Genomic DNA, 23,924 nt, shown 5'->3' on the forward strand with positions numbered 1-23,924 from the left:
AATGTGGGACAAAGAGGATCTGCTTCTTTTGCCATATAATTTATTTCTCTTTCCCTCTTCATCATATGTATCCTTCTTTAAATGTGTTTAAACATTCTACCTTTGTGTTCTACCTGTTTAAAGTCTTTAGGGAGCAACCACTGTTTATTTGTGAATTTCTTTCAATGAAGATGTCTCTTCCAGTTTAGATTTTCATCGTAATTTTTTAACCAACATATGTTAGGCCTGTGTCAACTTTACATTTTACATTCTTTAGGATGTTCACTTTTCTTTGTTTTCTCTTGATTATTTTGTAAGGAAAAAATGAAGCAATTTCTTTCTGATGGAACATCACTGTATTGGGAATTGGTTTTGATGTTACTGTGCTTTTTTACTTAGCACAATTTATCACTGAAGAAATGGATGCTTTCTGAGTTGCTGGAAGTTTTAAGCATGTGAATAATAGCATAAATTACCTGCCTGAGAAACATCAGTGAGAATGGATGATTAGAGGGAGTGAAAATGTCTGTTTTGATAAATTAAAGTTGAACAACCTCAGAAAAAAAAATTCTGTCTATTTGTATTTTGGGCTGCATGCATAAATCTAGATGTATTAGTACTGTCAGTGGCATTTATCCACATTTCTGATGCATACCAAGGACACCATTGATCTCTGCATAATTAAGTACAGCAGAACTGAGCCTATGGAAGATGACCTGTCTACTATTCTGAAACTTTGGTATTTGCCTGGATAATATTAGAAATACTTAAGCTCTGAAAAGAGATTTTTCCTGCTATGAGGGATATTTTTGATCATAGAAAACTGAAGTCAGGTTAAAGAAAATAATTTAATGCTGGACATAGTACAAGCCAATTGCCATAGGATCTCCCACATTACTCTTTAATTATAGATTGACAGATTTTTCTGGTAGAAAACTGATACACTAGAGTTCTTGAAGGTATTTAAAATGTTCAAAGCATTGAAAGTAGAAGCAGTAGTTTTTATACATAAAGTTTTAACTTTAGGTGCTTAGGCTCTTGTATGGTTCTAAGAACAGTTGCACAAAGAAATTAAATAAATGAAATTGAAATGAAAATTCAAGGCTATCATTATAGGCAAATCAAATATTTTCGCACTTATGTGCAACACTGTGTCTTTTTCTTCTCTTTCCACTGATGGTGTTCCCTGCTGTCTCCCCACATATTTTCCTGAGATTATCTGGTACAAAAAATATCTCATACACTTTGTGACAAGAGCCTCCCATATAAAGTTCCTTAGTGCACATATTGTCACCACTGTGTGTGCACGCTCCAGCCTCTTTGCTCCTCCCTGAGTGAAACTGTAGATTTAAACAGATGGGGACAATTGTGCTGTGTTATAGCAGTTAGGCTCAAAAAATCTCCCTGCTTTCAACTACATCAGTCTCACTGGAAATGCATTTGAGCTGAGCTATATCTCCAGCAAATTATGAAAATGCTGAAATGTTGGAACATATACAAACTTCTCCACACAAGTCTCCCATTCAGTAAACCAAGTACATAAATACATACCTTAAGGAGGGGGGATAGCTGTAGTGGAAAGACTTCTTAAAAGTCACTGAAATATATAAAAATGTTCAACACTGAAAATGTTGCCATGAAGGGCTCTAATACTTCACAATGAGAATTAATAGGTAAATTAATAATTTTATATTACCTAAAACTTAGCACAAACTCCTTCCAGGCTTATTTGTGGATTGATGGAAGCCTTATATTCTTCATAATCCATGTTAATTTATAAAGCAAAAAAGGCTTCAATGCTTTTGGTGGCCTGTGGCTGAAGTTCTTGGTTGCTCTTTTCATATGTGTTACTTCTGCCAAAAATTGATTTGTCTGGTTCAGTCTGCTGTTTGCCCTTAAGACTGTTCTGCAGAGCCTTGCATGGAGCTTCTCTGCCTGCAGTGTGTGCAACCAGTCATGCCTGGTTCAAAAGTAACAAAGATTATTTATTTATTTATTTAACATTTATTTTAACTTTAAGAATCATGGCTATAAGGCATACTAGGCACTTCAATCTGGAGTCAGAAGTGCAAGCAGCAACAAGCAATATATATAAATCAGAATCCTCATTTTGCTGTACCATCTTGCAGATTTTGTTAGATCCAATCTTTGACTCATGTTTGAGTAATCACTCCAAAACACAACTTTCCAGTAATAAAAAATGACTTTAGGGTCAAAGTCAGCTTCTGTTTCTTTCATGTGAATTTGAAATACCCTCATTGCATTGTGCCTGGCATTACATAATACACCAGTGAATAATACAACATACAACAGATTCTTGAAACAAAGAACATCCCAAACTGAGATGGGAGCTTTCAGATCTGCATCAAATGCTTCCAAGAGGATAAAATCAGGCGCTGAGGAGCTACCTGTTCTTTGTTCTTGCTATGGAGAGATGTGCTATTTGTAATAGCTCATTTGTGGTGTCTGGAGAGACATAAAAATTGGGTTTTAAAATAGCTGGTGAGCTTTTTCTCTCTTTGGGATCAATGATTAGCACTCTGGGACTTCAGCCAGTCACTTGTTTAACAGACCATTTGTAGCTTCCTGAAAAAAGAAATCAGAACTGGTTTCTCTTGTTCCATGCCTTTTTTCCTGCCATTACAGAAACTACTGTCACTGTTTCTTTCAAACTCCCTTCTGAAATACATAAGTGAACCTCAGAAATTTTGTGTTTAGAGAGGTGGATAGGTGGGATCGGCATGGTGTGTCTCCTACTGATGTTGCATGAAACAGGAAAAAGCCAACTGCAGGAGAAAGGTGATGGAGGATAAGGTTATTCACCAAATGGGTTTCAAAGTTAATTGCCTCAAGCAAGTCCTCTGAAAATAAACTGAGTAAAAAATAATGAGTTTTCATGACTAAGGAAGACAAAAAGGTATTGACCTCCTCCTGTGTATTCCAAGTACCTATGAATCAAGGCTTTTCTAGGAATGGAGAGGAGGGTTATTTTAGTTGGATGTTTTGTATCCGGAAGATTTGTATCTAGGCCTCTAGCTACTGTAAAGCAGTAAAGTCCTGTTGGAGTGTTTTCAGGAAAGTTACGCTGATTTAGAGGAGCTGGGTACCTGACATGATGTAGTCTTTCAGTGTAGCAGTGGCCTAGGCAAGTGTTAAACTTTCCATTACTGAACGTCCACATTAAAGAATTATTTAACTCTACCAGAAAAATCACATCCTCAGAAAAAAATTTATCAGGGGAAATCTCTCTGTGAGCAATTGTATTCTGCCTTTTGGGACATACTTTGTTGCATGTATTCTTAAGCTCTTCCAAAAAAAACCCAAAACCTTCACAACTCCATTATTTAACCACATAATAAAAGTACTTCAGTCTTTCTTTGTCCCCTTTCTGAGAAAATAAACCCACATTGAACTGCACAGGTTGAGCCTCATTAAAAAAAGAAAATAAAAATACCATGGAGGTTAGAATGGGTTAAGATAATTAAGAAAACAGTTTTCTTTTCACTGGCATAATTTTCCAGACAACAGACTGATTAATGTAGAACCTAGATATAAAGGTCTTCTGTCAGAATTTGAAATGTTGCTTTCTGCAAAGCTGACATAAATAAAACCCTGCTTTGCAATCAAGTTTTCTGGACTAGATCCCAACCCTCCTGAATGGGTTTGGGGTATGGGGGGTTTTGTTTGTTTGTTTGTTTGTTTTTAAATTATTTTTTTTTTAGTACTGTGGAATGTCTTAAATTTGTGATTACAATTTTCTCAAGCAAAAGGAACTTCAGTCTTGCTAAAGAAATGGAATGGAAATACCAGGCAAATAAAAAGTCAAATCCTCCTGACGGAAAATCTATTAGAGGTGGACAGAACCTGAGGAGCTTTGGGAAATTTAACTTTCCATTTTTTCTGATTCTTTTTCTCTTCCCTGGAATGGATTTTGGATTGATACAGTCTTCAAATGAGAACTTAAACAAATTTAAGATTGAACATAGGATTTCGGGTGTCTGAAAAGCATATTCCCTAAGTCCTACTCAATTGCCTCTGCAGCCAAGGAAGCAAATGTTTTATGTTAGCTATTTTATTTGTATTAAGGGAAGCCTTGGCCAACTTAAAATTTGGTTTCCTGTTGTGTCCAGAAACACCTTGATTAAATGCTTCTATTTAGTGGGAAGGAGAGATGTTCCCTCCCACAGCCTGTCCTCCACACATGTGGTACAGTCCCTCATTTTGGGAGCTATACATCAGTTCCCTGGGATAGAGAGGAAGCCCTGTGCCCTGGGTGCACCGGCTAGAGTGCATTCTGTAAAATAAAATTTATCCTTTTAGGGAAGAAAGGATGTGTGTGAGCATTTAGTTTGGTAACTTGTTTATGGACTTATTCTTTTTTGTGATGATGTGCTTTGGTGGTTTAGAGCAGTCTGCTTCCTTCACCTGGACTGCTGCAGAAGTGTGCAAAAAATACACCACAGACCAGGACCTGACACAGGACCGTCAATGAATATACAACTCTACTCTATATACACCAATATATAGGTAAATCAAATCCCTTAGCAACACCAAAGGAGAGTGTGGCCTATGGTGACATTCTTGCTGTTAGTGCTCATCTCTCCTTGGAACAGCATCTCCCAAAATGTTCTGTGCCTAGATCTGAGTGCTGTCTTTCATTTGATCTTGCTCTCCTTTGTCAGGAAGGAGCTTTTAGCCTCCTGCTGAGTAAATGCTGTGGGTCTGATGTAATTCAGGAAGTTCTCTGTCTGATGTGTGTTGGATAAACACTGCTGCTGAGCACAGCAGTCAATTTGGGACTATTTGATTTTGCATCTGTGCTTTGAGTTTTCCCTCAAGAAGAGAACACTGCAATCCATGCCCTGGAAGCAGAGTATAGATTGGAAAGCAACTCAAATGGTTGTCTTCTGTTCCTAGTTGTTCATCACCTTGTTTTAGAGCTGTGGGCAGTGATGAAAGTAGTGCATGAACGAAATAATTTCCCCAGAACTATAATGAGGAGAAAACCTCCTTAAGCCAAGAATCCTTACTATCTTCCTTTTTCTTACTTTTTGTTGTTTAATTTGGCAGCATCTGCTTTAAAGTTTGTCAGACCAGCTGTTGGCAAGTGAGATTTTTCTGAAATTTTGAAATTACACTTGCAATATTGCAGTGTAAATGCATTGTAAGGATGAATATTGAATTAATTGAAAAATCAGTTTCTGAATGTTAAGGTCTCCTAGTCTCAAGAGCTCTCAGCCTTGCTTTTCAGATCTGAGTGGTGTTTGTTAACAATGAGAAGCGAGACACCAGCTTATATACAAATTCCCTTTCTTCTTCCCTTTCCATTGTACTGGATAAAGCTCTCTAAGCATAAACAAACACTGATACATTATATCCAGAAACTGCTATGATATCCATTTTGATAGGATACTTGTCAAAATTATATTGTGAATCTTACTTTTGAATGACTTTGTGTGACACACTTGAAGGTCAGATATAAAATACAAGTGTAAAGTCAAAATAATTTACAGTTACCCTAGCTGTAGGACTTAATGCTAATTTAAAAAGGGGGTAGTTTTTTTCAGTTTTACATACATAAAATATTACCTTAAGGGTTGAAGAAACATTTGAAGGCATTTAATGTAGAAATTTTTTAACTGATTGTTGTGTATCTCTACTGACTGGTTTTTAGCAAAGCAGACATTGGATCTAGTGTTTAACCAACTGCTGCTCTAAGGGAGTATATAAACCTGGCAACTGGCATGATGACCTCTTTAAGTTCTCTAACAGGAACGAATTCAGTAGCATTAGAAAGGTAATTTTGGCAACAATCCTGTGATTTAGAAACAGTACTCAATTCTTTGCTAGACTTATTCCATGCTATGATATAACTTTGTAACTATTTGGAATATTTATCTTAAATTCTTTCATGAAAGTGGCCCATAAATTGTACTTATATAATTTCCATTGGAGTCCTTTGGGGTAGCTATTTCTTATTCCCATTTTATAGAAAGCAGCCATGAAGCATTAACAGAAGAAAAAAGAAATCCTACTAGGTTTTGTGTCTCCTTTTTTCACCAAAATGAGAGTGGAGTGGAATCTCTGAGAGGCAAAACCTCTGTTTCAGGTCCAGAACGGAAATGTTCAAGATATTTTTAGATGGAAAAATATTTTCTCCCCCCATCTCCCATTAGCACCATTTCCCCCTTGCCTTCCCTGATTGAAACAATTCCAGAAAAAAAAAAGAAAAGGTCTAAAAGCCATAGAAAACAAACCATTGTTAAGACTTCTGATTATTTTTTGTAAAGATTTTTGTCTGCGTCTCATAAAGGATGATACTGTGCATTCCCAGTGATGAACTGTTCATTTCTTTCTGAGAAAAGCTAGAACACTTTTAGGTCACGCTTGTGCTGCCTTACACGCAGTGGCGATGACGATGGCTGTGGTACTCATTGTTCCCTCTGCTATGCACCACCACATCTAATACTCAGAAATTATGTGGGCCCTGATTTATAACTGCTCTCAATTGTTATTAGTCCCAGTTGCTTCACAGTGACTCTTCAGTGTGTAAAAATAAACACTTGGATTTCTGCAGAATGAGGGTCTTAATATGTGGCTGCACAGGACTGAGTTTGGCCCTGACCTCATGAAGGAAAATAAACCATATGCAAGCATGGAGCTCGTTAATATTTTCTGGAGTCCCTTCACCCGGCTTCAGTCACTGTCACTAATTTGCTTTGCTTACTGTAAAATTTCAAGTGTTTGCATACTTTTATTTTGTCTGAATGACTCCGTGGGGTCTTGGTTATTTTATATTACCTTGACTGTCACAAGCAAAATCAGACGCTGATAAAATTATGTAAATGTAAATGTCAATAAAATAAATGGTTCTATTTTTGCAGATGTTCTTCATCTGGATTGAATTTGATTGTAGATGCTTTTCTTCATGCATAATAATCCAAAGCTAAAGGATGAAAGTGTTCTTGAAGCAAAGAAAACACATTCTGAATCTTTACTGTAAATTATACACTATACAAAATCAGTCCAAATTGTTCAAACCCTTGGACAATTACAATGTTATTCTACTCACCATGCTGAGTACTGTGTAATTATCATGGTTAGCAGCAGTTTGCTTGCTCTTAGTCCTGAAGGGAGATGCAAGCTTTACTGAACAAGAAATAAAAGCAGATGTTAAACCTTATTTTGTTTTCTGACTCAGCAACTGAAAATACCCGCAAAATATGAAGGATTTTTTCCCCACTTATTTATTTCATGTAGCATTAACAAAACCAGCGCTATTGATGAAATATGCACTGTGCTGTACATAATGGATAGTATGGTTAGTTGCATGATTAAAGAATTTGCGAAGTTGCAGCCCCCAGCTTCATTTGTAAAAGGGAATAAAAAAAATCAGAGATATTGTTCCCAGAGAAGGAAGATCCAATTAACAAGAAACATTTAATTGGTTTTCTAGTTTACAGGCTCGCCTATCTCCTATTAAGTCAATGATAGATTTGTTTGTATAGTTATTCATGAAGGAAACATACTTCACATTAAATCCATTTGTTTCGTAGGGTTAGTTTACCCATCCTCTTCAAAAAGATGACCAATCTCCCATTCTTCCTTACTAAAAGCTTTCCAGTAGAATTAAATTCCAAGAACTTGCTTGGCTTACGGGCCAGGATTTTGAACCTCAACAACTTTTGTGTAAATGTTGTAAGCCTGTAATCTAAATGCAAATTTTGGTGCACCTACTGTCCACTTATCATCAAAACTTGGAGCAAATGGGTCAGGAAACCAGTGGCTTGACCAGTTAGAGGAGGATGTGGGATTCCTGTTGCCATCAGGCTATTTGGTTTAGAAGATCATAATTAATATTTTTATGCCTCTATGTAATTTCTGCTTAATAAAATTTAAGAAGAATTTCTAATCTACCCACAAATACGCTATAAGGAACAGTCTGAAAAATAGCAACTGCTCTTGTGCTTGGATGTCCTGTTAGATATCATAAAATCTTTCTTTCCCTGGAGAGTTAATCCCTGAATTAGAAGTACCCAAATGGGAAGTGTTAGCTAAATTTAGTCTCAGCTAAGTTATTAAAGTCTACCTGGGTCTTCTGGAATGTGTTACTGGGCAGAGAATGCTGCCATAGCTAGACACCTGGAAGACTAGAGCACAAGTCAATGTGCATATGCCCTTGTCTGAAGGTGGCAGCTGAACAAGGCAGAAAATAGGATTAGTTGCAGTCTTTCCTTTCCTTTGCATGGTACAACACGTCTTGAAGGAACTTGCAGAATCTTAATGTGTGGCCTGGAACTCCTTCTTGCTATAGACTCACCCTCAAAGGTATGTGAGGTTTGTAGTAGAACTTGTATTTCTCAGTATTTAGATGGCTGTGATTCCTCTTTAAAGTGTTTTCTTCTGGTTAAAGGAGTTGCAGCTTTGACTCTGTATTGGCACAGATGTGCTCACCTTTCTCATCTTGTTTTTGTATTTAAACTGTTCAGTATCTCTTGGTGCTGACTGCAAGTCCCACAATCAAAAGATCTTTTTTCTGTATGGAATCCTTATTATTATAGGCATTTGACTGCTTTTCCATATCTGTCTTCCTAACTTCTAAGCTTGTGCAATAGTAGAGGTCTTTCTGTTCATGGATATTGTGTGTTCCCAACACCAATTGTTTTGGTGGGTATTTCACCTTCTTATCTAGGATGGGAATAAAAAGGAGAGCTTTCCATTAATTTCCATTAACTTGGGCCAGCTTTTTGGTTCCTTATCCTTTTAATGTTTTCTGTAAATGTGATTAGGCCATTCAATTGTTTTGGTTCACTTGAGGTCTCTGTGGGATTAATTTGAGCAAATCTTCTGTATGCCTATGTAAGCAAGAGGCAATTTAGGCTTTGTGGGTCACATTTTTATCTAGGTGTGTTTAAAAGGAGGAGGAGCACTCTTAAAAAAGGTTTTTTATTAGCAAGCTTTGTGCATTTTTAAACTATTGAATAATACTTATATGCATATACCATGAGCAGTCTTGACACCTAAAGACAAAAAAACACTGTATAAGAGTGTAGCATTACTATTGTAATAACTTTTTCTGTGAAGCCAAATATTATTTTGGTTTATGATACTTAATTTTAGTTCACAAAAAATGGAGTTTTCTTACCCTTAATACATTCTTTTGCCAAGACAGTGAATAGGGGTGACAAACTCCATAACCTCTGTTGTTCTTTTCCTTTAATTTTTTCCTGCTTTTTGACTGAGGTTATAATTGTCTTCAGCTCAAAATCCTTAATTCTTTTTTTTTAATCTATAATATTCTGTAAGTGCCAGAAGAACCACATTGCAAAGCTGTTTTCTTACTTATGTATTTTGTTTCAGTGAAAATTCAGTCTGCAAGAGAACAAATATGCTTCCTGGAAAAATCAGTATCTTTGTGATATACTCACTGTATTCTCTTTTGAGCTTTGTCTTGCTTGGAATGGAACACTCCAATTTCTTAAATGGATTTGATTTTTTAACCAAAAAAAAACCCCAAAACCAAAAAATAGCTAACATGACTGTGCTTATGTATGTTTTAGAAGAAATGGACTGAACACACACTGCCACACACACTGAGTTGCTATTGTGTAGGATGTTTCCTTTAGAGTGCTGCAATTAATCCTGCTGAACTGAAAAATTAACTCACCAAGTGCATGCTAATAATGAACAGAAAAAAAATAGCTTGATTGCTAGGCTTTACTGGTGCAGTGAACAAAATCAGCTACAACTGCTGCGGTTTAATTCTTATTTAAAGTAAGTATGCACGAACCTCTTAGAGTCTTTTTTTTCATGCAAAGGTCTTGAGTCATAACCTGAAAACTAGTCACTAGTCATGGGCTGTCTGTAGGAGAAGCCGGCCCCAAAAAATACACATAAGAAGATCAGGTGGGAGTCCTTGCTTCTGTGAGGAATAACCCTGGAGTCGAAGACTGCTAGGGAAGAAAAACAGCTCCTGTTAGCCACCTGAGTGTATTTTGTGTTTGAGAGTGGAGAATGTCCTGGACTCACAGCCTCTTTTGTGTTCAGCACTCATCTGGCCAATGCCATCACTCACTATGAGCAGCTCTTCTCCCTCACTTTTGGCAAAAGTTGCTCAATTAAGTCAAAAAGAAAAGTGCAGAGAGCCTCACACACACAGGGAAGATTTCCGCCTAGGGTCTTAGCTCCTGCACAGCACAACTGCCCAGGGCATCCTGTACTTCAGGAAAAATACACAATATCTTGGCTACTGCTGGGCTTGGTGCTCATCTCCACCTTTTCTTAGCATAATGTTGCTGAGGAGTTCACAGTACATCAGAGTGTTCTGAAATGTAAGATGGAAAATTGCACTTCTTGTTGTATATTTTGGTGTTCTCTGGATGTGTGACCAGCTGGTTGCTTTTGATATGGATTTAGAGGAGTCCTGTTGCAAGGTTTAGCTGAGTCTAAGCATTCACAGCTATGTAATCATGGAGGTGGCTGAGGAATCAAGCTCCGCAGGTACAGAGTTCTTTATTTTTTCTGGTTTTGTAGCTTTTCTCCATCTTCAAAATCAGAAATCTGTAAATGTAGCAACCATCACAAGTTTCTGGTTTACTGCCAGAAAACCTCTTGGTGTCAAGTGGACCTCAGCTGACTGAGCTGTGGTGAAGTCTGATACTGGTTTGCCATGCCAAAATCTCAGTTTTAGTTCTACTCACTTTCAGCCAGCTTTAATAAATTTGCCCAAACTCTGCCTTCTGAGAATTGCCTATGTTACTGTACTGCAACCCTGTGCTGCCCAACAAACACATTTCCTAAGCCTTCTTAGGGCATTTGGGACTGGAAATTTCAAACAGAACAAACTGCTTATTCTTGAGCAACAAAGCTTAAATTCAAACCACTTTTGAAGTCCTTTCTCCAATGCCTAGTGCCTTCTCAAGTTGTCCACGTGGAGTAAAGTTGGTTCCTGCAGAGGTACGGTTCTAAACCCAGAGATCTATTCTACAGCCATACTGAGGGCTTGCTGTAGTGACATTAAAGTAGATTCTGTATTAAACCAACTAAAAGCTGACATTTGAACATCTGCTATTGCTAAGTAAATATTATTAATGAATAAGTAGTTCCTCAAAGACTTGTCAGTGCTTATTCTTTGTACTTTTATCGAACTTCTGTATATTTTTTTTCCGTTCTTTCCTCCTATGAGAGGAAAATGTCTACCTTTCCCAGAACTGTGGGTAAGAGAAAAGCTCTGAGGAATCACATTAATAACCTTGCTCCCTGCATTGAATGGACAAGAACTTCTCTGTGGTCACAGTTTTCCCAAGATAATTTTCTGTTTTCCATAGTACTATCTGGTGAATAAACATGGCTGTTCCCCACTTCCCATCTCTCATAGCTCGCTGTAGGTGACTAGTCAGCCAGTTGGTGCCAGATTAATGACAGAAAACAGATTTTATTGTCCAAGTCATCTGTGAATGATGGGACTCTCTGTTAATTCCCATGAAAGCTAACTAATCTTCCAATTGAAATACTGCTTTTACAATCCAGGCTGTCATGGGGAGCAGATTTTCTTTTTTTTAAGGAGCAAATTAAACCACACACAGAATCCTTTTATTGATGGGGAGAAGGAGGGAGAAGGGGAGCTTCACCTCTTTTCTAGAATTCTATTCCACTGAGGCCACTTATATTCCATTGGAAATGTAAAAGCCCAAGGTCAGCCTTTCTTTGCATGGTCATGTGGAAGTCTCTGCTTTCTCCTTGTCATCTTCAGCAACAGCAAATTTAAAACTTAGAGGTGGTATGTTTTTTTAGTGAGAGACTGTGCAAAACTTACCCAAATGTTGGACTCAAAGTTGGAATTGTTATATCCTTGGCAAAAAGTATTACAAAATAATCTGTAAAAATTTCTAAAAAATCATCAACCTGTCAATCCAGTGACCTGCTACTATTTATCTTCATATCATGTATTAATTTTGTGGGATGAAATTATAGATAACTATGTATAAAAAAATATACCTTTTGGAATATTACCCTGTTTCAAGAGTGAATGTTTGAAAGAAAGAAAACGCTGGTGCACTATTAATGCAACTCAGACTTATGGGAAACACTATTTGTTTATATCCCTTTTTTTTCTATATTGTCATATTTGGGCATTTTCTTTTAATTTAAGGCAAATAAAAAATCATAGTTTCCAACAGGTGTGGGAGGAAAACTGGTGGAATTGTTAGCCTTTTTTTTTTAGCATTTTTTTGAGAAGCAAAAACCTTTTAGCAGTGACAGTGGAGTTTATTTGTCTTCCATGAGAACGGTTCTAGCCACAAGGCTATAATGGAGTCCAGCTGTTTTCTCTGAATCCATCCATCAGCAGCACAAGAAGGTGAAGAAGGCAAATGGTGACTGCCTGAGAGGAGAAAGAGGGCAGCAGGGTGAGGGATGACTGCTTGCCATGGAGGAGCAGGAGCAGGAGCAGCAGCAGGAGCAGGAGCAGCAGCAGGAGCAGGAGCAGGGAAATACGGCTCCCAGAGATGAGCAAGGTCAAGCTCGGCTGAAGGCTCAGGTGCTACAAAAGATATCAGCAGAATACAAAGGGTTCTTCTAACAAGCAAAATCAGTTCATCAGATTAATATGTGAGATAAGTTCACTTTCTATATAATAACCTCAAAGCACATTATTGATAAATTTTTAATTAATCTATCATTAATGACTGAAGAGTTTGTAGAACACTTACATATTTAACAAGTTACAGATAATTAGCTCATAGAGATATACATATATAGATAATTAGATAGTAATAACTTAAATATAACTATAATTTAGGAAGACTGCTTATTGTCATATAACTTTTTAAGTCATTATTTTAACTATCAATGTAATTAATTTATATTTCTCAACACTTCACTGTATATTTTTATTAAAATAACTATAGGGGAAATTAATCTATAAACAAATGCAATACAATTATCCTTTTATCTTTAGGTTACAACTTGCTGATCCAAACCCAACTCAGTTGTGGCTACAATTTGTTGCTGCAAGACAATACTGGCAGAAGAACAAATGGATCCATGAATAAATTCAGGCTGATAATTAGAAAACAGTTTTTAGCCATCTGGAAAAGAAGGCAGACTGCAGAAGGTTGTGGAACAGCCTTCAGAAGAATATTGGAATGGAATGGTTGAATTTTTTTGAAGATGAATCTTGACAATCTTCTGCATTAAATTGTTCAGGAGAATCATCTGCAATGATGGGGGTGGGGGCAGAAAAACAAAAGTTTGTGCTGTGCTGTTCATCCCTTTGTGCAACAGGAAGGAATGAGATGCTGTTCTATAAGGATGAACATCTGTGTTATGGAGTGCAGATGACGAATGTGGAGGTCAGGAGCAGGATGGACATGGATCACTTCCCCCCACTAAGCAGAGGTGAGCAGCTGCCCATCCCAGGCCTGCTTTGCTGCAGTTGCAAGGAATTTCCACTGACATCAGTGACACAAGAGCACATAAGCAAGAAGTGGCTTCTAAGAGTGCCTAAATTTAAAGCCATATTTGAGAACCCTTTCTAATGTTTATACTGGAACTGCTAGATGAAAATGGAAATTGGATTAACATTAACAGAGTTAACAGGAGTCTCTTTAGTCTCTCCTTCCACGGAGGAAGGCTATATTTCCCAAAATGAGGTCTGGTAGACTGAGGGGCTGTATTCAGTTGAGGGAAGTTGCAATGGTTGGCATTTGCTATTCTGCCTCAAAATGTACTCATTGCTTATTGGTTTTACTGCACGATTCCTCCCTCAAAATGGATTTCAAAAGAGGGCAGGCAAGTTCATGGCAACTCAGTCCACTGACGGCTGCTGTTCATTGCCCTGAATACAACTTTTGGCTCAGGAACACTTAAGCTGCTGATTAGGAAATGTTAGAGGACAGGCAAGGCATGAGTATGCTCACTAGCCATGTACTGTAATGTCTCTAAAGATTCACTACTGCCACTTAGCAGAACTGGGGCTCTGAAATTGGTAGTCTACAAGTCCCACTCACTATGAAGCCCCTATGTTCGCTCCCGCTCCTCAAACAGATTTTTCCCTCTGAGATTTTTGTTCCAAAAGAAATAGATTTGAAAAGTCAGTGTATCAATTTACGTTTTCAAAACCATAGTTTGTATTAACAAGAGCCATAAAGGAATATTCATCTTCCTCAGGAGCTTTTGCAGGAAACTTCCCAAGAAAAGAAATCCAATGGAAAAATCTATTAATATTTTTTTTTTGTTTATACAATTCATTTGTTCCATGGAATATACTGAGTTACTAAGAGTTTATGATGTGAACTTTTCTTGTAATTTTGCCATATAAAATGGAGCAGTCCACCATAATCTTAGTTATGCTACTTCAACTAGGTAATAAACTCTCACTGATTTTAGCAACATCAGCATATTGTAAATCTGAATCCTTTATTTACCTAACAATCTTGATTGTTGACTGTCATTAGATCACTAAGTATACTTAAAATATTGTGGTTAGTACCATTTCTATGATATTTTTAATAATAGTGAAATGCTACTGAATCAACTACTCTCTTGAACTCGTGCACACCACAGACTGTTACTTTTAACTAGAACTTCAAAAAGCTTGTTGTAGTTCAGAATGTTTTTGTTCCTTCTCCTCTTCCTGACTGCTTGAAGCTCCTTAGGTGATAGAAAACAGTGTAATATTTGTTCACACCCTTAAACCATTATTTGCTTCTGCTTTCAGCTACTTTCTAGAACTATTTCCTAAATATATATTGCCTTTCCAAGCAAAGAAAGATATTTAAATGATTTGCTCATTTGAAGGGGATGCTTTTTTTGTAAAGAAAGCTCTTTATGTGGAGAACTGCAATGCAGGACTAAATGTTATTCTTTACAGCAGCATAAACTTGGAGGGGCAAATCCTGAGAGCAGTCATTTGTTTTCTCTGGGTTAATGGCTTTCAGCTGGATGTCTGTCTGCTGAATAATGACTGTACTTCTACATCAACCAGCCTCTTCCACTACAAAACATGTGTTCGGTTAATGGCATTGACATATTGGAGGCTGGAATAAGCCTCCCCACTTGAGATGTTCAAACATGATACATCCTAGTAGAATGAAATTAGATAAGGAGATGTGACAAAAGAGGAGGATTCAAGGAAGATGATATTGTGTTCTAAAAGTGCAGCATCAAAGACACTTTGGTTTTTGACATCACTTGTGCTGCTCGTTATTTAATCATTCCCATCCTGAGTATTTATTTTCTAAAGGGAAAAATTGTTTTTCAGATTTCAAGTCCTATGTTTTTGATCTTTAGTATATGCTTGTACTACTGAGTGATGTGGAAAAATAATAAACAGTAGAAAGCTTGAAGCACTCTCTAGAAATGTTGAGAGCAAAATTTGAAAAGTGCTCAAGCAGCACATAAAATGTCACGTCCCTTTCCCATTTTGTCATAGGATTAAGTTATCCAAGTCACAGAGACAATTATAGAGAATTTCCTGGGTTTTCTATAATGAGGATCACACATGGGTGTAAAATAAGCAACCTGGCTGCACCATAAAGTGCATGGGTTTGTGAAATCACTTTGATTTTTTTGTGATTACAGGTGGGAAAATGCATTGTCAGCAACTAAAAAGGAATCAAATTGCCTATAACAATTAAAGGATTGATTTGAAATAGTTATTGATTTGATATTGCCTTTCACCTGCATGAGAGAAGCTGATTTTTCTTTGAAGACTGAAACTGGTTTGTTTTGATGCGGTAGATTTCCATTTAGCCAGGCTGGCTTTTCTAGGTCCCTTTTGTTTCACCCCCATCTGGCAGCCTCCTAGGAGGGCAGAGGTGCTCCAGGTAACTGAGCAGGGGCAGTAAGCATGCAAAAAGTGGAAGCGGGAATTGGTGAGGTCCCATGTGAAAGTTCCTTGGCCTCCCAGAACTGTGTTCCAGGAATGACAAAAGCCATCCATCTTGTGGGTGCAGACCCTTTGGATTTGCTGACAGTAATAATTCCACCCCTAACTCTCCAGTAACACATTAGCATTAACAGTAATTTTTGCCTCTAGACAGGCTCTGCATTGCAGCATGATGGTTCCTACCCTGTAATTGTAGGATCCTCATTAATCAGAAAGAATATTATGACATTGTGAGCTCACAAGAAAGACAATTCATGACTGACATAATAAAGGCCTAAATTATGCTGCTTTGATGATTGGAGGTGCAAATTTTTTTTCTCTTGTGAAAATAGGATTTAGCAGCTGTATGAAAAAAATCTGTATAATGAAAGTAGGGAGCATTGAGAGGCAAGCAACACCAGCTTTATCTAGATGAGACCTTTATTTCAAAAGGAAATTAAAATTTCAAAGCTGGTAGTATTTTTTTTTAATTGATAAACCAGGATTTAAATCAGGATCTTGAGGAAGAACTGTGTGAGAAGCTTATTGCTGTGGCACTGTATTTAGTATTTTGCTGCTGTTACCCTTTAAACTTACAGAAATTTATATATTGTTTTGGCCAGCTTCCAAAATGTGTTTTGACATACATGAAATGATTAATACTGAAAGACATCGCATAAATTTAATGCAATTATATATAGACCTATATTAATTAGGAGCCAAAGACGGTAAATTATAAATGAAGAACAGCAAAAAAAGAAAAACTGTTAAATCCCAGTTTTTTCTTCCACTGAAGGTATGTGGACAAATTCATTCAGTTCCTAGAGCCAACCTGAAGTCTCTTTGAAATAGCACTGCTTTCTGTGAAAGCAATCCAGTGGGAGCCCAGAATCCCTTAAGCACAGAGAATGGAGACTGAAGGGATGCTGAGGAGGTGGGCCTTGCCTTGTGTGGCTGTTTGTGATGGGCTCAGTGTGCTCTGAGGTGCTGCGATTAACAGGGAAATTCATCAAAACTGGGGTTTTTCTTCAGGGATTCCTTCCTCCAGAACAGGCTGACTGCAATACTCATGATCCAAGTAAACAATAACTTAAGCATTTAAGATTCTGGGAGAGCCCCCAAAATCCCTCCTGAGCCGAGCTCCTCTCATGCACTGGGGTTAAATTCTATCCATAGGTATTTACATATGTTTTTAAGTATAGCCTGACTGCTCAGACAGATTTCTTCTGAGTGCCTTAAAAATTGCTCCCTCTTTTCTGGAAAAAATGATGGTTGAGGAGAAACAAGGGGGGAAAAGTTCTTTTTGAGTATTACACCATCTTTTCCCCAAATGAAATATTCTGCATGCTGCCCCCTTGACCATTGTTTTTGTTTGCTTGAGATTGTGACAGGTAGAACAGTCAAAACTAGCCATTGAGCATAACTGATGGGGAAAACAGCAATTTTAGTTTAAAAATATTTCCTGAGATATTTTTGGTGGTGGTGATACATAAATGATTTAAAACAAGTGTGTGTACAGTTTCTTTCAGGAATGATTCCAGGATAGTTCATGAAATTCTTGTTTTCTTCATGGCTCATCCCATGACTTAATGATCCTGTGCACACTCTGGCACTGCCTAGGATGCAATAAGAGGGGATAACTAAAATTTCAATTTTCTTTAAATTTAAGACTAGACTGGAATGCAGGGATGAATTCACAATGCCATTTTGTCTTGCTATGGCCACAGAGGAGTGAGTAAGTAGCAGCAGCTTAGCAGTGCCAGAGCAAATTAGATGTGTCTACTTTAGGAGCTGCTGGCTTTGCCCTGACTCTGCTTTTGAAGTCAATCTCCCAGCTGCCCACCTTGCTGTGCCGGGTTTGCTCTGGGGAGCAGCCCCAGAGACTGAACCTTCCCACAAGCTTCACCCAGAAGTTGAGCTTCCTATACTCAGGGGCCAGGAGGGTATTAAATAGACATAAACTTTCCCTAAAATTCATGCAATGGGTGTGTCAGGTTTTCAGCATCAGAGATTTTGGACTGTAAATCGGTTCCTGTGGGGATGTGCAGCTTGTATCAAAGATACAAGATGCTATCTACAAAAACACTGCCTTGGATTTTGCTTTCCACTGAAATCCAGTGGCATGTAGCAGTACGTCAAATCCTGCTGGGTGTCTTTGTAAATACCATTAAGAAAATGTACTCAATATCTGATTATTTTTAATAAACAACTGTCATTTATTTATATCTCAAATTTTTGCAGTTGTATTTTTCTGCCTTCAGGACTGTAGCATCTGGAGTGATCTTCAGTCTCAGCCGTTTCTTTAGCTCAAACTCTTTAGTTCGTTCTTGGGGAAGTGCTCCAGAAGTGCAGAACACTTGGACTGTGGGACTTCTGTGCCTGTGTCAATGATCACATACAGATGGTATGAAAACACAGAGATCCAGCTGGTTCCCATGGCATTGAGACAAAATTACGTGGAGTGGAGAATTCCTTCTGAAAGACTAAAAAACATGAAGAAGTTATGGACAAACAAGGCCAGACTTCCTTCAGAGAAAAAGGCTCTTGTTCATTTAAAAAGAGCTTCAGGAGATGGAAGGCCTGAGATAGGCTCAGACCCCCATGCAACAAATTAAAAAAAACAAAGAACAGTGTGTCTAGCCCCCATACGCACTGAACTCTCCAGGAAGCAAGTTCCTCAACAGAACCCCGAATGCAACTGAACTCTCGTTTTTATAACCCCCCTTTGGGTCCAGGATTGATGGGTTTTGGATCCACACGGTGATTGGCATGTTTCTGGTGTTCCTATTGGTCTCTATTGTCGTTATTCCTGACCAATCATTTCCTTGGGGCATCAAATGATTGGTTAGGCCTTTCCTCCAAACTCCTTCCGTGGCACTGGTTTCATTGCGCTGACTCTGTTCCTGGATGTTATTCTGCCCCTTTGGACCATCCCCCCGCTACATCCCGGACCCTTTAGAACTTGCAAAGAACATTGACTAACCCCCTTAAAACAATAACTCTCCTTCCCAAGGTTACAATAATCAACTCAACCTTAACTCGATACAAACCCAATCTCACTTATAACAACTATGCTTCTATTAAAATATCAGACACTGATTTTTTTGTTACATTGGGCCTATCCTGGAAATTCATGAATCAGACTCTTGTGAGAGGCAGGCACTGTTGATTTTTCCAGTTCTTCTTGAAGGGAACTGCCATGCTTCATCACACTGACCCGGGGTCAAAGAAAAATAGGACAAAAAAATGTTCATATTCAGCTTCACCTTGGAGAGTCTCATGGCAAAGGCCTCATATTCAAAACTTTATCTAGAAAGGTGGATTTAATGAAGTACCACAGAAACAGTGAAATCTATTTTGAAGTTATCTTTAAAATGTCATGACATATTTTTATTAGTTTGAAAGATACTTAAAATGAAGCATGCATATTTATTTAAAATATTTAAATCTCCAAAATGAAAAATTGTTTCTGTCATTGAAAATGACGAATTTTTCCTGTTGCCCAACTGTGCAGACTTGCATAGTGCCATTAAAATAGCCCAAATGAAAACTTAAAATGATGTAGCTGTGTTGGTTTGGTTTTTTCTCTGTTAGTGGAAATTGGTCTTCTCTGATCTCTTCACATATATACTGAAGTTCAAGCTATATTGATAAAACGTGGATTTTAATGATAATTTTGTTTTTAGGGATTGCACTTGTATGTGATCATGCTTTAGTAATAAGATTATTTCATTTTATTCATGTATTGTGATGCATAATATTAATTAATTAAATTATATTGTATACTAATAAACATGTTAGCAATAATCATATGCTTAAAATAGTAGCTGCTACAACAAAAAAGAGAAATAAAAGTAACAATAAAAAAAAAACACCAGAAAGACTGCTCAAGAGTTTTTTTCAGCAGCTGGACAAGTTCTTCTCTTCTAGGTCTTATCAGAAGTAAAGAGAAGTTAATGAAAACTTTTGCAGACTTACTGGTTGCAGGGAAGAAATTACTTCTATTATACGCTGAAGGATTAAATCCATTAAATCTCTTTTAACTCCTGACTGCTCAGCAGCTTGGATGGGTTGAAGATTTCAATCTGCATGCACAGTACAGGTACTGTTCTTGGTTTCATTAAATGTTTCTTCTTCTCAATAGACTCTGTCTACCTTGCCCAAAATTTAAAATTGGCTTTATGAAAACCACTGTCCTGATAGATATGCATCTGACAGGAAAGGGCATCATTTAACAATAATTTCCAATGATGTAAGTCTAGAAATACTAATGGAGGTAATTACGTGCCAATAGCCCTTATTAAAGCTTTAGTATATCAGTCTCCATAATTAGCCTCTCTGTATGAGGACAGCATCTGGCTCTTCAAATCTCTTTCCAAGAAAGGCACTGAGGTAGACGTCCAGGTTTCTACAGACTGTTTTTTATGCTGTGCATACACTTTTTTGAAATCATAGTAGGGCAAGTTTTTCCCTTGTTGTTTTTTAGAGTTTTTTTGGTTTGTATGGATCTCCTGATAATTTAGCTATGATATATTAGATACCCTAGCCTATTCTTACTTTTGTTTTTCTGTCCCAGTTCTCCCTTTTCCCCTGTCACAGTAGGCTTTGTGACACAGATCCCAATTACAGCTAATCCTATTAGAAGCTCCAGTTATTTGAAAACATGTTCATTGGCGAAGACTTAAAAATATAGAGAGTCCTATCAGAACTCTGTGAAGTCCTTGCAGAGATTTTTTCTCATTGGTCTATCATTAAAAAAGATATCTAATAGAAGAGCTTTTTGGATATTTCAGCCAAAAGAGTGATAAATTTTTGGAAATAATTTTTTTTGAGCTCTATGAGGGCCAATATCTGGCAACAGCAACTGGACAGATGGGTCAAGCTTGACTGGCCTGTTCATCACACTAAAGCAATACAGAAATAGTCAAACCATTCTCCTTTCAGCACAAGAATGGGTTCCTATATTTTCACAACTCAGCAGATTTGTGAAGTTTCTTTGCAAATCCAGACTCCTCCATGGTGTATTTTTTCTTTACACAGGATTGCTAAGTACAAGAAAATTATCAATTTTCTTGTCCTTGGCAGTGGCAGAACTGGCAGTGAATTTAGCACAAAACATTGCAATACAGATCTCACTTGCAGAAACCTGCCTTAGAAGCACTGTGGGACAATCACTGCCTTTTAGCCACATAATTACTGCTCCAGAAGCTTCATCATCTTGTTAAAAATTTCTATTGTCCTTCTATTGCAAATATATATTTTTTGACCTGAGAAATGTATTTTATGAAATTTAATAATGGAGATGGCACTTCATCATGCAATAAAAGGTTTGGTAATATCAGGTCTTGCTGAAATAGCTAATTGTGTTGCATTATCATATTACATTAACAGCACTTGGGAATTTAAATAAAGAACTCTTGTCCGTACAGCAGTGGCTGTTATTCAGAATTAGTGTGGTGTCAGCTGGAATGCCTATTTAAATGGTTGAGCATAAATAATTATATCATCTTTTCTTTGTTTCTCTCCCCCTTCTCAGATGTGACCTGGGTAGTGCCATGAAAAAATGGATTTGAGATCTGTCCTCCTGCTGCAGTTTGGAAAAGGAGTAAGAGGGAAATGTTTTTTTCCATATTTTCAGTTTAAGTTTTCCTTCCAGACTGTCAATCTGAAAGCACATCACATTTACTGATGTAGTCTTATTTAAAAGGTAAAATTAAAATCAAACTGCTCCCAAATTGTGTATCTTTCTTTCATTCCATATTCAAAGTGTAAAGTGTTGTAAATTAGAAATGTTTTGCATAAACCACCCCTTCCCTCCACTTTCCTCATCAAGTTTTTTAAAATTTAAATCCATTTTGGGACAATGATATATAGAAAAAAAGTCTTAGATAATGACATCCAAGCTCAGTGATAGGGATAAAAATATAGTAATTTTGAAGTTCTGAAACTCAAAAAATTGCCACATCTAGTTTATTCTGCATTCCCCAGAGCATTAAGCAGTTTAGCACAAATCTAATTTCCCACCAAACAGCTCAAGGCAGTTAGTGCTCAGTTTGGTTCCAAAGAATTAAACACACTGTTATAAATCGTGATAGTCTGTGTAACTCTGTAGATAAACCCATTTTCCAATATAAGTGTATCAAGCATGAAAAAATAAGAGGCTGCTCTTGTATGAGGGGTGATTACAATGAAAATAAAGGTGAAATTAAAGGAAAATTTGCTTCAAGGCGAATTAATGTCAACTAGTAGGAAAGGAAGAACTTGCAATGCTCAGTGAGTAAAGGTTAAATCAAAAGAATTCACGGGTAAAGGATATTCAATGTACTAACCATTGTGAGGTGTAAATCTTACCACAGAGTGCAGCAGACTATCCCTATGAGTCTAAAATTTTCATGTCACAGTGATGTGGAGTGAAGTGGATTTTCTGGGCCCCCTAATCTGCCACTATGTAAAGTCAGGAAAGGGGCTGTGGTAGTTGTGACTTTACTGTATTAGTCTGGACAAAAGAAGATATATGAGCAGAGAAACTCAGTTCTGCAGTTCTGCTACATATACAGCATAAAAAAGTATCAGGGAGTCTGGAATCTGACTCAAATCGTACAGGATGTATGGCCAGAGAGATAAGAATTTCAATTTTCTAAATTCAAAGATAAAATGAGCCTGGGAGACCCGTGTGGCAATAACATGAAAATTGAAATGGAAGTTTTGGCTCCAAACTGCATCCCCTGTACCCTTTAGGAGAGGGAAAAATTGTGAGAATAACACACTAGTATATGATAAGAAGCTAGTGTATGTATTATATAGGTCACAGGTAATTGTAGTCAGCTTCACAGATACTTCCAAACCTACATTTCAGAAGGAAAAGTTAAAACAAATAATCAGAAACTTGAAAACTAAAATCAACACTGCAACTTAGAAATGCCTTGGAGAAATGGAGGAGAGTTTCATCACTGACTTATTAAAACCAGGCTTTTACCCTTACTGTTTATAATTAAAGCACTCTTTCACATTTCTGAGCTCTGTCTGAGAAGAATAAGCAGAGGGATTTTGGCTGTGGGACCCAGGGACCTCCAAAAGTCAAATGCCTGCTGACTGCCAGGATGCCCTTTTAAAAGGTTACCTGTGGGAGAGCTTTCTTCCCCTTGTCCCTCTCTTAGGGACGCCTCTGGTAAGCTCTGCTGGAGAAAGCTGTTTCATGACATTCTGCAACACACCTGTTTCCTCCCAAAGACAGCCTGATATTTCTAGATTTGCTGAAGGTGTATCTTGTTTTTCCTAAAGGAAATGCGTGCTTCACAGCAGTAGGATACAGATTAAGAGTATCCTGCCTGTTTGAGGGAGGAGAAGCCATCCTAATCTCAAAAGATTTGGAGATGGCCTTAAAGAGTGATGGTAAATATCTCCATTTTTTATTTGTATTACACCAATCCCTTGATACCAGAGCTGTACTGTGCTAGCCATGGGAGGAGATAATCTTTCTCTGGAGCTCCTAACTCAGGACGGATGGTTGAAAAGAGAGAGTGTCCCTGGGGTGGCCTTACATGCCAGTGATGGAGCTGACAACTGAACCTTGTTCTGCAAAGTTCCAGGTTTAGTTCCTGACTTCACTGCTGTGCCTGCAGTGAAATTCTCCATGCTGCTTTTAGCCCTTGCAGGTTTAAGCTAGTTTTCAGCAGGTCCTGTGTTTTTTGGTACATGGGTAAAATTCCCTGCAGTGCTGAAAGGCATCTTGGGACAGAGAGACCATCAAAATCCCAGTGTTTGAATGTAAAAGTAGGTCAAATGTACATTGGATGCTTTGCAAAAGGGGGAGTTTTGCAAATCCTGTGGGTCATGCTGTGTTCTTTGGATGCGTTCTTGTTCTCGAATTGTTTTTTCCCCTCGGTTGTTTCCTTTTCTGTGCTGTTCTTCCTTAGTTAACCTGAGGTGTCTAATGAAACTTCATGGCATTTATTAATCTGACAGGCAGGGAATGCAGTGTTTGGATTTTTACTATACATTTCATGTTTCTAATGAATACAATACTTTTCAGCTTAATGGAGCTGAATTACTAATATTAACCACAGTAAGCAGCACT

General features: G+C 37.6%; 1 long non-coding RNA gene across 1 annotated transcript in view; it reads left to right on the forward strand.

The window, feature by feature from the left end:
• LOC134420044 (uncharacterized) overlaps positions 1 to 20,295 on the forward strand; it is a 126,567-nt gene extending 106,272 nt beyond the window's left edge. Inside the window, exons 5-6 of the long non-coding RNA XR_010028226.1 lie at positions 12,938 to 13,377; positions 18,089 to 20,295. This is a non-coding gene — a long non-coding RNA (uncharacterized LOC134420044). The remainder of the gene's footprint in view (positions 1 to 12,937; positions 13,378 to 18,088) is intronic.
• The last annotated feature ends 3,629 nt before the right edge of the window (positions 20,296 to 23,924 follow it).

Source organism: Melospiza melodia, chromosome 1, assembly GCF_035770615.1.
Source record: "Melospiza melodia melodia isolate bMelMel2 chromosome 1, bMelMel2.pri, whole genome shotgun sequence".
NCBI lineage: Eukaryota > Metazoa > Chordata > Aves > Passeriformes > Passerellidae > Melospiza > Melospiza melodia.